The following is a 12,726-nucleotide window of genomic DNA, read 5'->3' as shown; positions in this document are numbered from 1 at the left end:
CACCGCTACTTTCTCTCTGACTAGATCCCCAATCTTTGGAATCCAGACAGGTCTTGCTGGGACAGGTGGTGTGTCTTCAGTGGTAGTTGGCTGTTGCTTTAACTTTATGTTGCTTAAGGATTTTCTTGTTTCATTCAAGTCCTGTAAAACAGCCAAACGATCTTTGATGTCAAAGTCTTTATTCTTATCTTTAACCACTGAAGCCTGACTATCGAGGTCCTGGACATGCATTCTAGTTCCGAACAATAGTTTGTACGGGCTGAAACCTTTTAGAGAATTTCTTGGCAAATTATTTAGACTAAGTTGGACACTTATTAAATGTTTGACCCACCCATCACCCGAACCTAATACCTTCGCTGTTATAGATTGCTTTATGTCTCGGTTATTTCTTTCCACTACACTGTTTCCCTCAGGGTGTGATGGACAAGAGTATCGCAACCCAATGCCCATACTGGCCATGGCCTTCTTATAAGCTCGAGAGCTGAAAGCAGGACCCTGGTCAGAATGGAACATGGCAATTGCGTATGTGCCGATAAAGACTCGCAGATCTTTTATAACAGTTTTGGCGTCAACCGAGCGCTGGGGCCACATCCATATGAATCTCGTACAGGAATCCACTGCGACCATGATATATTTATAGTTGCCGTCCCTTTGTAGGGGACCACAGTGGTCCAGGTAAACACATGCAAATGGTTTATCTGAGATGAGAAGGGGTGCCTGCGCTGGTCGTTTTACTGTTGATACTTTCATTCTTTGGCATATTTCGCATTCTAATACATATTTCTTAGTTTGTATTCTCATGCGAGGCCACCAATATCTCTGTTTTAATAAGGATATTGTTGCGGAAACGCCAGCGTGTGCAGAAGCAAGCCCTTCATGTGCCGATGTAATTAGTCCTAACCTGTGTTCCATGTTTGGAATTACTCTATCCCCCACTCCAGGGATTCGAGCAAAAGGAACATCATTCGTATCTGTTAAATATAAGTACTTTTCTGGAAAGCCTTTTGGGAGTGTTTTTCTATCATCTTTTACTGACGCACTGACAGCTTGTAGTATGTCGCTGTCTATTTTTGTTTTTGACCGGGTGATAGCAGCTACGGAAGCCGTTTTTACAGCTGCCTACGCAGCTTCATCAGCCAATGAATTCCCTGCAACGTGAACGCCATCACGTTGATGACTCAGAGTGTGTATCACGTGAGTCTTTTGTAGTTCCTTCTGTAAAAGAACTACTTGTTCCCAAAGCATTTTATGCTTGATTGTGCCACCTTTTGCATCTTTGAACCCATTTTCCACCCAATTCTGCAAATATTCATTATAAGATTGTACGCAATAATATGAATCGCACACTATAAGTGTGGGGAATTCGCGATCGGTATTTTCTAGCGCCATCTTAAATGCTAGTAGTTCAGCTCGCTGAGCTGTACAATCTCCTAGAGATTGCGTCTTAGTGACCAGTGGTCTAAATTTTCCTTTGTGCCAACGACCTTTAACAATCGCGCACGCAGCACTGTAAGCTTGTTTACCCCCAACTGCGGGTTGTGCTGATCTGTCTGTATATATGATAATTCCGTATTCTTCTAGAGGCAGGATTTCAATTGGCAGAGGACATTCATATTCATATTGTAAAAATTCCTGTGTCTTTAGGTTAGGATCAAATTCATACACTACGTCTGTTGCAGCAAGAGAATTAACCCATTGAATCCATCTTGGATGCAGAGCTTTAGCATTTGGAATGCTCGCTTTAGTTACCGCTTCTAAAGCAGGTATAGGTGTATCGATTATTATTCGTTTAACTTGTGCTAGGGCCCTTTCTTTTGCTACAGCAGTCTGAACCGCAGTTAGAATTTTTTCCGTTGAACTGAATTTTATTTCAGCTTTGGTGTACAAATGTGATTTGTAAGCTATTGGTACAGTTTCTCCCTCATTAGAGGTCAGGTACGTGAATCCGCATCTTCCTGGGATGACTCGGATTACAAGGTTGCGTGTATTGTCACGTGTATCTAATTTTGTTTTTGCTAACATGTCTGTTTGCAGTGATCTCAAAATGTCTGTGTGTTTTTGAGTCCAGTTGATTGGTTTAAAATCAGGTTTAATTAGTTCGTAGAGAGGTTTAACCCTCTCCGCGTAATTTAGAATGTAAGTTCTTCCGAAATTCAGGAAGCCTAGAATCGATTGTAAGTTCTTCAGCGTTTTTGGTGCTTGGAGCACAGCGCACTTCTCTACGAAGTTGTCCGCTAGGCTTTTTCCTTCACTTGATAATTCGTATCCTAAAAATAAGACTGTCAGATGGGCAATTCGAGACTTTTTAAAGTTGAATTTGTAACCCTCTGCAGCGAACCCAAGTATTATGGTGTTCACCCTTTTCAAGTGAGTCTCCAAGTCGTCATCTGTTAGATAGATGTCATCAACGTAAGATAATGCCTCATCATCATATATTTGTAGTAACTCTGTTACTCTGGCTGAGAATAGTCCTGGGCTGTTCTTGAATCCCTGTGGGAGCTTACAGAAATGTTTCTGTGACCCCATTAGTGAGAAAGCGGTCAAGTACCTGCTTTCTGGTGCAATATTTTGACAAAAGAAACCATTAGATATGTCTAATGTCGTTTTATATTTTTTGCGAATTATGTTATTCATTAGTGCAGCACTATGCGAATTTTGTACTGCAAATGTTTTGCAACATGAGTTTAGGTGTCTGTAGTCCAAGACTAGACGATATGAATCGTCCGGTTTGGAGACAGGAAACAAAGGATTGTTCATTTGAGAGGTGCATGTTTCAATCACCCCCTGGTATTCAAGTTGAACAAAAATCTCCCTGACTTGTTTTTTATCTTCTTGCTTAATTGGATACTGCCTTTGTGCAGTCTGTTGACTTTTTAACTGGATTTTGTGAGGAGGAGAGTCCTCATCCCATCCTACATGATTTTTATATAATGCTGGTACCTGGGCTACTGCCCATTTCCTCGCATATATATATTTAGAGTGAATTGGAATGTGATTCGAGAAGGCATACAATCATTTCTTCGCCACGAGGGCACTCCCTGACAAACTCCGGGGGCCAATCTTTCTTAGCTAACAGGATGTCATAGCCTTTTGAGAGGTTATCCCAAAATAGACCCCTTATTTTCCTAGTCTTATCACCCTCTATACGCAGTGTTATTTCGTATATCTTATGAGGTTCGCTAACTCTGGTGTCGGCAGTTTTTACTTGATTGTATTCATTCGTGTCCACTGTCTCCAGATGACTCATCAGGATCTTGCGAGCTATGGTGATTTCTGCTGCACTGTCTAGCATTGTCTGTGCCCACTCCCCGTTTTTCAGCTGTGTCCTCAGTATTCTCTGCATGTTCGATTACTCTAATACTGGCTACCTTCTTTCTTGGAAATTGTGATTTTTTACTTTGAGCAGGTTCCTTGTCTTTGGACTTGGTGTGCTCTCCTGGGTCTGACCGTCCTCTTCTTTCTGATTTCTGCGAAAAAGATCGAGAGGGACGTGTATCAATACTTTGATATCTATCAGGTTTCTTCAAGTTATCCCTATTTCTAAGGTTATATCTTTTCTCAGAGGGCTCCCTCTGGGGAGACTGGTGTTCTCGAGTCGGAGTTCTTTCCCTCCGTCAAGGAGACCTTCCTCTGGACTGGAAAACTTTTTCCTTGGGAGTGGATTGTTCATTTCCATCCCAGCTCTTTTTAGGAGTATTTAAATTATTTTTAATAAATAATTTTTCAGGATTTTCGAGTAGTTGGGGTTTTACTGGTTTCCCACCCAAGCTGTCTCTACCTAATTCTTCATAACATTTTTCTATAATTCTGGCAAGCTCAATTGGTTGATCTGTTATATCTGTTTCCTTCAATTTCTGGCGGATCGCCACAGATGCTGCTTCTCCTTTTATATTGGCCAGTAATATAGCTGAGACCTGCTTGAAGTCTTTCAGTAATTTCATACCAAGAGTTAAAGCAGGTTCTGGACCGTATTCATTACGAATCTGTTTTAGTACATCTGGTATTACTGCCATGAACGGAACATTATGTGTTTTTGTGTAAATGGAAGCAAAAACTGTACCCCAAGTGTCACAGTCCTCCACGTGTGGTGCGACCCCCATTGGAAGGCAGATGGTCAGAATTCTGTGTTTCTCAATAGGGGTAGTATTCGGAAATACTGCCTCTATTTGAGTAATTTTCTGCGCTAGCCAGAAAGGAATTTGTTCCCGTTTTATGGGTGTTTTACCAAGACATGATTGTATGTTCTGTGGTGTAATTTTATTTGTGTTCCCCTGATGAGGGGTCAGCTGTGGAACATTAACAGCTGTTTGGACTGTTGCAGTCCGCATTACATATTGGACTAATTGTCTATGTATTTTAATTAATGTTTTTAGCTGTGCTAAAAGTTCTTCTTTTGACATTTTTGCAATGTCCGGATGTGGTGTGTAGCTGGCTAGAACCGGCCACATTGCTCCTGGTCTACCTAGTGGACAGAGCCTGGTAATACGATCATTGTGTTTTAGGGCGCCTTTAAACCAGAGCAGATGCTCTTAGTATTTTAATGGGATTTCAATCTCCTCGAAAGGAGCGTACTCTTCCGGTGGATGCTCTATTTTGTAATAGTGGAACTCGTGTGTTGCAGTGTTTGCCGCTGGAAATTTTATCCAAGAATAGAATACCTCTGTCTGCCGATATTCGTGTGCCTCTATCACGAAGACGACTGTGCCACCTTGTGTGGTCAGTCCATTTTCCATAAGTTTTAACGTTATAGTTTTTCTTATGTTGACCGGAATGATAATCGCACCAGGTTCATTAATTCCTGTAACATCGGGACCCTGCTCAGTCGCATTTACTGCGGCTTTAGTGGTTCCGTTGTTCCCGCCTTCTCCTGGCATTTTACTGTCAGGAAGGTCTTTTGTTGCAGATAAGGTTTCAAGGAGACAAAGATTAGGTGCACAATATTTTGGAACACTGTATCCTTCAACGTTGAATAAACCAGATCTTTACATAGGAATCTCTTCCTACTAAGTTAGGGCGGATTTTAACCTTTCACCCACTCCAGACGTCTATTGGAGTATTTACGGGAGAAAGGGTCTGTGTGAAAAAACACGACTGAGTTACTCTAAAGTCTTGCGTTAGTTTTATCGCCTTACCAAACGTTGGGCGCCATGTAGTGTAGTTCCTATTTTCCCTATGGGCCCTGCGCATTGGAATAACATAAACAGCAGTGTAGACATAGAAGGCCGATCTTCCAGGTCTCTACTGACTATGCTAAACTTAATTGGGTTTGTACCAACTAGCTCAGAGGTCACTGGAAACTTTCTTGACTGAATAGGAAGTGATCAGCTTCCCTGGCTCAGACAAGAAGGGATTCAGTTTTCCAACAACCGCATAAACATGACAACTTTGCTCCTTTAGAATAAGAGTCAATCTCTAGAGTCGTGTGAAACGATAGACAGCTATTTCACTCAGTCAGTTGTGCAAGAATTACTTTCACCAGGATGCAGAGAATAGAGAGACGGGCGTTTTCAATAAAAAGGTATTATTTATTGAACAGTCTTTCTTCTCATGCAAGAGAAATGAATTGCCACAATTGCAAGACTTGTTATTATAAGAAGTGCGTACAGTAAAAGGAGTATTGTGAAATAATACTGTAAAAGCCTTGATAGTGTTTCTTAGCCATACAATAGTTAAAATGAGTAAAATATATACATTCATATATACATTTAGCTAACGTCCTCAACTGGTGCTTCTAACTACGCCTACCCCGGTGAACCTGACCTAAGCCTAATACTCGGGAGGGAGTAAGTAAGTCGCAGTTTAAGTTAAGTTGGTTTGCCAAGGGATTGCTTCAAGAATTCTCTCTAAGGGTTTAGTCAACACTGTACCTCTGGAATAGAATGTTGGAGGTCTTGTATCTCCTCTCAGGACTTGATATTTCAGTCACCCGCAAGGGTAGGCTGGAAACGCCAGAGCTGGATTTTCTCGGCAGGAGAAAAGACAGCGTCTTTCTCAGCCCGTCAAGGAGGAGGAGGGGCAGCGTCCGTGGGCTTCTCGCATCTGCTGGGCTCTGCAAGGGACAGCTGTTCTGCTCCTGTATTCTCTACCACCACCGCTGTGTTTGCTTAAGGCGACGTTGGTATTATTTATACCTGGAAGGTGTCTTGTTTGAAGTAAGTTTTTGGACATAAGACGTCAATAAAGATGTCACTAAGAACCGGTCGTTCTTTCAGTGCTCATTAGAGTTCTATTACTAATCAAAACATAGCAAGCGGGGCTTTCCCAGGTTGCTGGGGGTTTTATCTGGTGAAAGAACTCGGTGTGTAATCTAGGAATCTAAGATAATGGCTTCTGCTGTGTCATATACTGTAATGAGCTGCAGAGGCGAGTTGCTGAAATATGGCTCTGATCGCTTATGCCATTATAGGGGTATGGATTCATTATAGCCGTATTAGGGGCATAAGATCACAATATTGATCGGGGTCCTAGATAGAACACGACAGTTCCCATTACTGCAGTCAAGGTTTGAGGGCTAATGCCTGGTGTAGCTAATTGTGGTGCTACTGCTTGAACAGTCCGCGCAACAGCAAGTGTTAATGTTCGCATCACGGATTGTGTAAGACTGCTGTATATTGTTAGTAGATTATTATATAATCCCAGAAGTTGGTCTGCGGTCAAACGATCAACATCTGGATGTGGTGTGTAACTGGCTAGTACTAGCCATGTCGCCCTCTCATTGCTGAATATGCCCAGTCTCACATCTTGTATACTAAGGGGGAGGGTGCCTTTAAACCAATTGATATGTTCTTGAGAGGTTAGAGAGATGTCTATCTCCTCATAATGAGTGTAGTCCTCTTTTATTTTGCTTTCTTCAAATATGAAATAACTGTGTAGCATCACCTGCAGCAGGGAATTTAACCTATGAGTAAAACACCTCTGTTTTAAATGCCTTGTGTGCCTCTGCCACAAAGGTAAGATCCCCATGTTCTAGTGTGAGGCGATGTTGAAGTAGTTTTTGAGTGACAGCATATCTTCAGTTCTCGGAAATATTCTGTGCCATGTTCTAAGAAATTAATTAGAGTTTGGCTAACACAGTGGGAACTATATTCTTTCAAGTTGAATTTAGCCACAGCCAATCTATGGGGTATACCTACTCAGCTGATGAAGATGTTCCCTATCACCACGGACATCTCCAGTTTAAATGTTGTGTAGGATCTCTGAGGAAGTGCGCCTGAAGTACTCAATTGTCAATACAAAATAAGAAACTAACCAATGTTGGTGGTGCCACGTAGTGTAGTTTCTACAAATCAGTAGGAACTGCGCGTTTGGAGACAACATAAACTTAGGATGGTGCCAGACTGATTCCATGCAGCCCCACAGGATAGGTTGTCCCATGGACCAGCTGGCTCACAGTGCCACCGTGAGCCCCACTAAACCTAGACAGGTAGCAAAGAATTCTGGCAGCTACTGACCATGACAACTCTGTTTCCTCAGAAACTGTGGTGACAGACCGAAAACTTTTCGGTCAGTCACTCGGGTTCTCTCTTGCTCAGGGAAAAATACAAAGAATATACAAAGAGACATCTTCAATATTTATTGAACCATAGTGATTCTTGTATAGAAAAGATGTGCTGAATGATTAATTGACAAAAGCAGACAAAGGTTATAATGAGTATCAAAACAGTGAATAAAACGAAGAGTTCCAGCATCTTGTTGGGACAGCTTATATATGCGTATATATACAGTATTATAACAATCTAGCGTACTCATACGATGCAAACCGCAACCTATGTATCCAGGGTGTGAATGTATGATCTGCCAAGAAACCCCCTTCCCCTTTGCAAATGCTTGCAAAATTCTTTTTTAAGGGCAGGCAGTGGTCCCAGGGACCACTGCCTGCCCTTAAAAAATGAAACGAAAACGTTTCATTTTCTTTTTTTTAATGCATGGAAAGCAGGCTGCATTTTTTTTTTTTAAACTGCTTTCTTTAAAAGCAGTCCCAGACATGGTGGTCTGCTGAGCCCAGCAGGCCACCATCCCTGGGAGGGCTGGCATTCCCAATGGGCTCGCAAATTGCGAGAGGCTCATTAATATTAATGAGCCTCGCAATTTGCAACCCCATTGGGAATCCCAAACAGTATTAAACACACTGTTGAACATTTCATTTAGCGACTCGCAATTTGCCATTTGCAATGGGTCGCTAATTGCGAAGCGCTAAATAAATGGTCGTACATCTGGCCCCAAAATCCTTAGTTCTTTGAGAATTTGTATTGTGTGCACATGTGTGTTTTTTTTAATTACAGTTTTAATATTTGAAATTTAAGTCATACAGATTGCTTGGGGGTCCCCGGCATCCAGTGGTGACTCAATGAGGGTCCCCAGGGGTCAAAAGTTTGGGAACCACTGATCTAACCCCTTTACCTGGTGAGTAAGAGTGTAGGACCCCATCTTGCTCACAAACTGGTCACCCCTCACGGAGGTGCCAGGCAGCTTCTAGGCAAAAGCTCCAGCATGCAGAGACCCTTTGAAGTCAGCAGAAGTGTTGCCTCTGATTGTGTTTGGAGACTAAAGCATATATAAAGGGGCATGCTTGCCCGGGCCATGATAGTGATCAGGCTGCCTAGTGTTTGTATTCCACAGATAGCTGTGTCACCATATGGATGCAGTAACAGACACATTGTGTATCATGCACATGAAGGCCTAGCACATAATGCCAGGCCAATATGATCATTTTCTCACGAAGTTCTTTGCATCAGCAAGGTTGGTGTTTCTTAGAAACTAACCCAAATGTCACAAATGCAAATGTGTGTCAAAAGTCGATGTGACAAAGTGATAACAACTTTAGTAAAGACCTTGTACATGTACAATGGTCCTATGTCCTATCAGGCCTAACTCAGGTACATGATACAGGGTGATGTCAGTGTCCATTGTGGAGATTTAGGTCACTTCTTCATCTGAGCTCTGTAGGTCTGCCACTAGGGTCACTCCTAACACCTTTATTTCTCACTATCATGGTCCAGAAGGGGGAAGGTTTTTGGCTCTAAAGTTCAGTCCACTGTGGTGTAAGTGGTCTGTCTCTACTTTTTTTTTGACAATAATAATGTCTGAGAGAAAATTGTACCATTGTCCTGTTTTTTTGGCTTAGTATGTCTCGTTGTGTAATGGAAATAAATGATGAGGAGGTAATGCTTTAATGCCGACTGGTTATTTCCATTACGGTTAAACACACGGAAGATACCTAAGGTCTGAGTTAATTAAAATTATTGATTGGAACCTATATAGTGTCCCACATAGATGATAAGACCAAGAGGTTAATCCAGAAAAAGACATTAATACAGAAAAAGACACAGGAGAAGGGATTCAGAATACGGAACTGGAAAGTGTACCCATCAGCCCACTCAATAGTGGAACTTCGTCATCTGGGTTTTCACGTTGATAACTGGTGTCCAATATGCTCTTCCTCAAGACAAACCTGAGGCTAGCTGTTCTTGGGCCCAATGGTTGAACCCTCTACCAAAGAAGGTGACAGTATATAGGCTGGAGGGGCAAAGTTGCAGTGCTCAGAATTTGTGAAAAAATGAAAAAGAAAGGAAAAGAATCCAAGTGATTAAAAATACCTAACTTGATGTCATAAGGAAACTTTATTAGGTCTGTCCATCAAGGTGGTATGATTAAAAGCAGAGTGGTAATAGCATGCAAGGAATTGCTATTCACCATGAATGTTATCTGGTCAACATGTTTCAGCCTTTATAGGCTTTCGCCAGGACCTATGATGCACTACTGCAACACTTACTTCTCGTGCTGTGATTAATAATCTACAGACTAGACCCAAATTTAAGGGAGGAATGACCTCACCTCACCTGGCACCCGCTCAGGATAAAGGAGGCCACGCACTACAAATTAGAACATTTGTTTTAGTTCATCTTAAAATTCGGATTTAACAATCCAAAAAAGCATTCCTCAGTGATACAAAAAAGCAGTACGGAAGGCCTTGGGATGGAAGACACTTTAAAAAGGGGGGTTGACAACATGCTATGTTGTAGGTAAGGTATGTTGATTCCCCTAAAAAGATAAAGTTTTTTGACTCATCTTATTTAAACTCATCTTATTTACACCACTTTTATAAAAATGGCATTAATCAACTCTATTTTCAGCAAGGATGGTTTAAGCAGTAAAATAGAGATGTGCTGTAAGCTATGAATGATTCCATCTAAGAAAAGTATATCTCTGGCAATGGTGAAATTCTGATGTCCACCTTGCTTGCTTAACCAGGGGGTCGATCTTATAAAATATCAATGAATATAAATATTTATCTTTTTGTAAGCTAGGGGCCAGGAAGAGAATGACTCAAAATCCCCCATAGATCGTAGGGAAACAAAATTCTAAAAGCTCACTAACAACGCAACACAGAGCGCACAGCGCGCACTTACCTCTCCGTCGTTGCCTCGGTCTAGGAACTGAGCCGAGGGGAAGGTAGTGACACTGTGTGGAGCGAGGGAATTTGTATTTTGGCAGCGGACCTGAGAGAGAGCTGTCTGAAGCGGCTCTGTGATAGGCTCTCTTCACTATCTAAATGCGGCCCAATAGTTGCTCGTTCACAAAAAGGTGATTATCTCGTTATTAATCTGGCGTGTCTTTTTGCCCTCGTTAGTCTCAATCCGGATGTTAACCGGAGCCTACCGAGAAGCGAGACTCGTAGCTGCTGCGCAAGCGTCAGCTTGCGGACCGCTGTGGAGACATCCGTTCCAGACGAGATGTGTCTGATTGGTCCGTTTCAACCGGAAACGGAAGTGAAAATCGTAAACAGTGTCTGCTCGCTAGTCTAAGTAAAAGATAACGAAAACAGAGAATCTGCGCATGCGTCTGTTAGGCGCGGGGGGCAGGCTGCTGTATGAATAAAGGCGGATTACCGCCTTTGTTAGTAATTGGCTAATCACCCAAAAAATTGAAAATAAAATAAAATAAAATAAAAGCCCTCGTGTATTCGATTAACGGCAATATTTGTTAAAAACATAATAGCATCATTCATAGCTTCCAGTACATCTCTATTTTACTGCTTAAACCATCCTTGCAGAAAATAGAGTTGATTAATGCCATTTTTATAAAAGTGGTGTAAATTAGATGAGTTTAAATAAGATGAGTCAAAAAACTTTATCTTTTTAGGGGAATCAACATACCATACCTACAACATAGCATGTTGTCAACCCCCCTTTTTAAAGTGTCATCCATCCCATGGCCTTCCGTACTGCTTTTTTGTATCACTGAGGAATGCTTTTTTGGATTGTTAAATCCGAATTTTAAGATGAACTAAAACAAATGTTCTAATTTGTAGTGCGTGGCCTCCTTTATCCTGAGCGGGTGCCAGGTGAGGCTCTTCCTCCCTTAAATTTGGGTGAGTTGAAAATGATAACACTGTGTAAAAACCAATGCATATAAGTATATGACAGTTGGTTAGGATACTTTAACTTTTTCTTGTTTTGTTTCCTCACTACATTCACAGAGAATTGGACAATGTCTGTAGATTATTAATCACAGCACGAGAAGTAAGTGTTGCAGTAGTGCATCATAGGTCCTGACGAAAGCCTATAAAGGCTGAAACATGTTGACCAGATAACATTCATGGTGAATAGCAATTCCTTGCATGCTATTATCACTCTGCTTTTAATCATACCACCTTGATTGACAGACCTAATAAAGTTTCCTTATGACATCAAGTTAGGTACTTTTAATCACTTGGATTCTTTTCCTTTCTTTTTCATTTTTTCACAAATTCTGAGCACTGCAACTTTGCCCCTCCAGCCTATATACTGTCATCTTCTTTGGTTGAGGGTTCAACCATTGGGTCCAAGAACAGCTAGCCTCAGGTTTGTCTTGAGGAAGAGCATATTGGACACCAGTTTCCAACGTGAAAACCCAGATGACGAAGTTCCACTATTGAGTGGGCTGATGGGTACACTTTCCAGTTCCGTATTCTGAATCCCTTCTCCTGTGTCTTTTTCTGTATTATTGTCTTTTTCTGGATTAACCTCTTGGTCTTATCATCTATGTGGGACACTATATAGGTTCCAATCAAGAATTTTAATTAACTCAGACCTTTGGTATCTTCCGTGTGTTTAATTGTCTAGTTGGGGGACTAGGTACCAGGTGGTCTATAAAAATATTTTCCCCTAAGGCCCTCCACCACTCTTTGTTTCCTTATTTCCATTACGGCCCACCCTTCCTTCCGGTTGTCAGGCTTGGAACAAGCAGTAGGTGTGGGAGCATATTGTATTGGTATGGGGTGTGTCTACGAGGCACAAGGGCCAGCATTGTAATGGAAATAAGCGAGAATAGGACTCAGAGTAATGCAATTACCATTCAGTACTAGAAGCATTCCTAGTGGATTATTGCTTAAGTAAGCACTATACTGAATTTCAGAATGGTTCTACTAGTGCCTTATTTGAATAAAGAAGCCTCCTGGCTGGGAATAAAGGGTAATTGGAGGCAGTATGATCAAACGTAGTAAAGAGACTGAGAAAGAGGGGACCATGGTTACACAAAGTAAAATGAAGGTGGCTCTACTTTTAATGGGAACTAACCAGTTGTGTGCTTGCTCGCTACTATTTTACAGGAGCAGATATTACATAAAGGACAACAAGATGTAATTTTTGTAATGGAATTATTTAAAGAGAGTTTTCTAGGATATAGGAGAACAGTATGGACAGAGATAGGGGAAAGACTGCAGAGGCTGCTTGGTAATTTGTTTTT

Source organism: Lissotriton vulgaris, chromosome 12 (genome assembly GCF_964263255.1).
Source record: "Lissotriton vulgaris chromosome 12, aLisVul1.2, whole genome shotgun sequence".
In the NCBI taxonomy this organism is placed as follows: domain Eukaryota; kingdom Metazoa; phylum Chordata; class Amphibia; order Caudata; family Salamandridae; genus Lissotriton; species Lissotriton vulgaris.
This window is presented reverse-complemented; position numbering follows the sequence as displayed.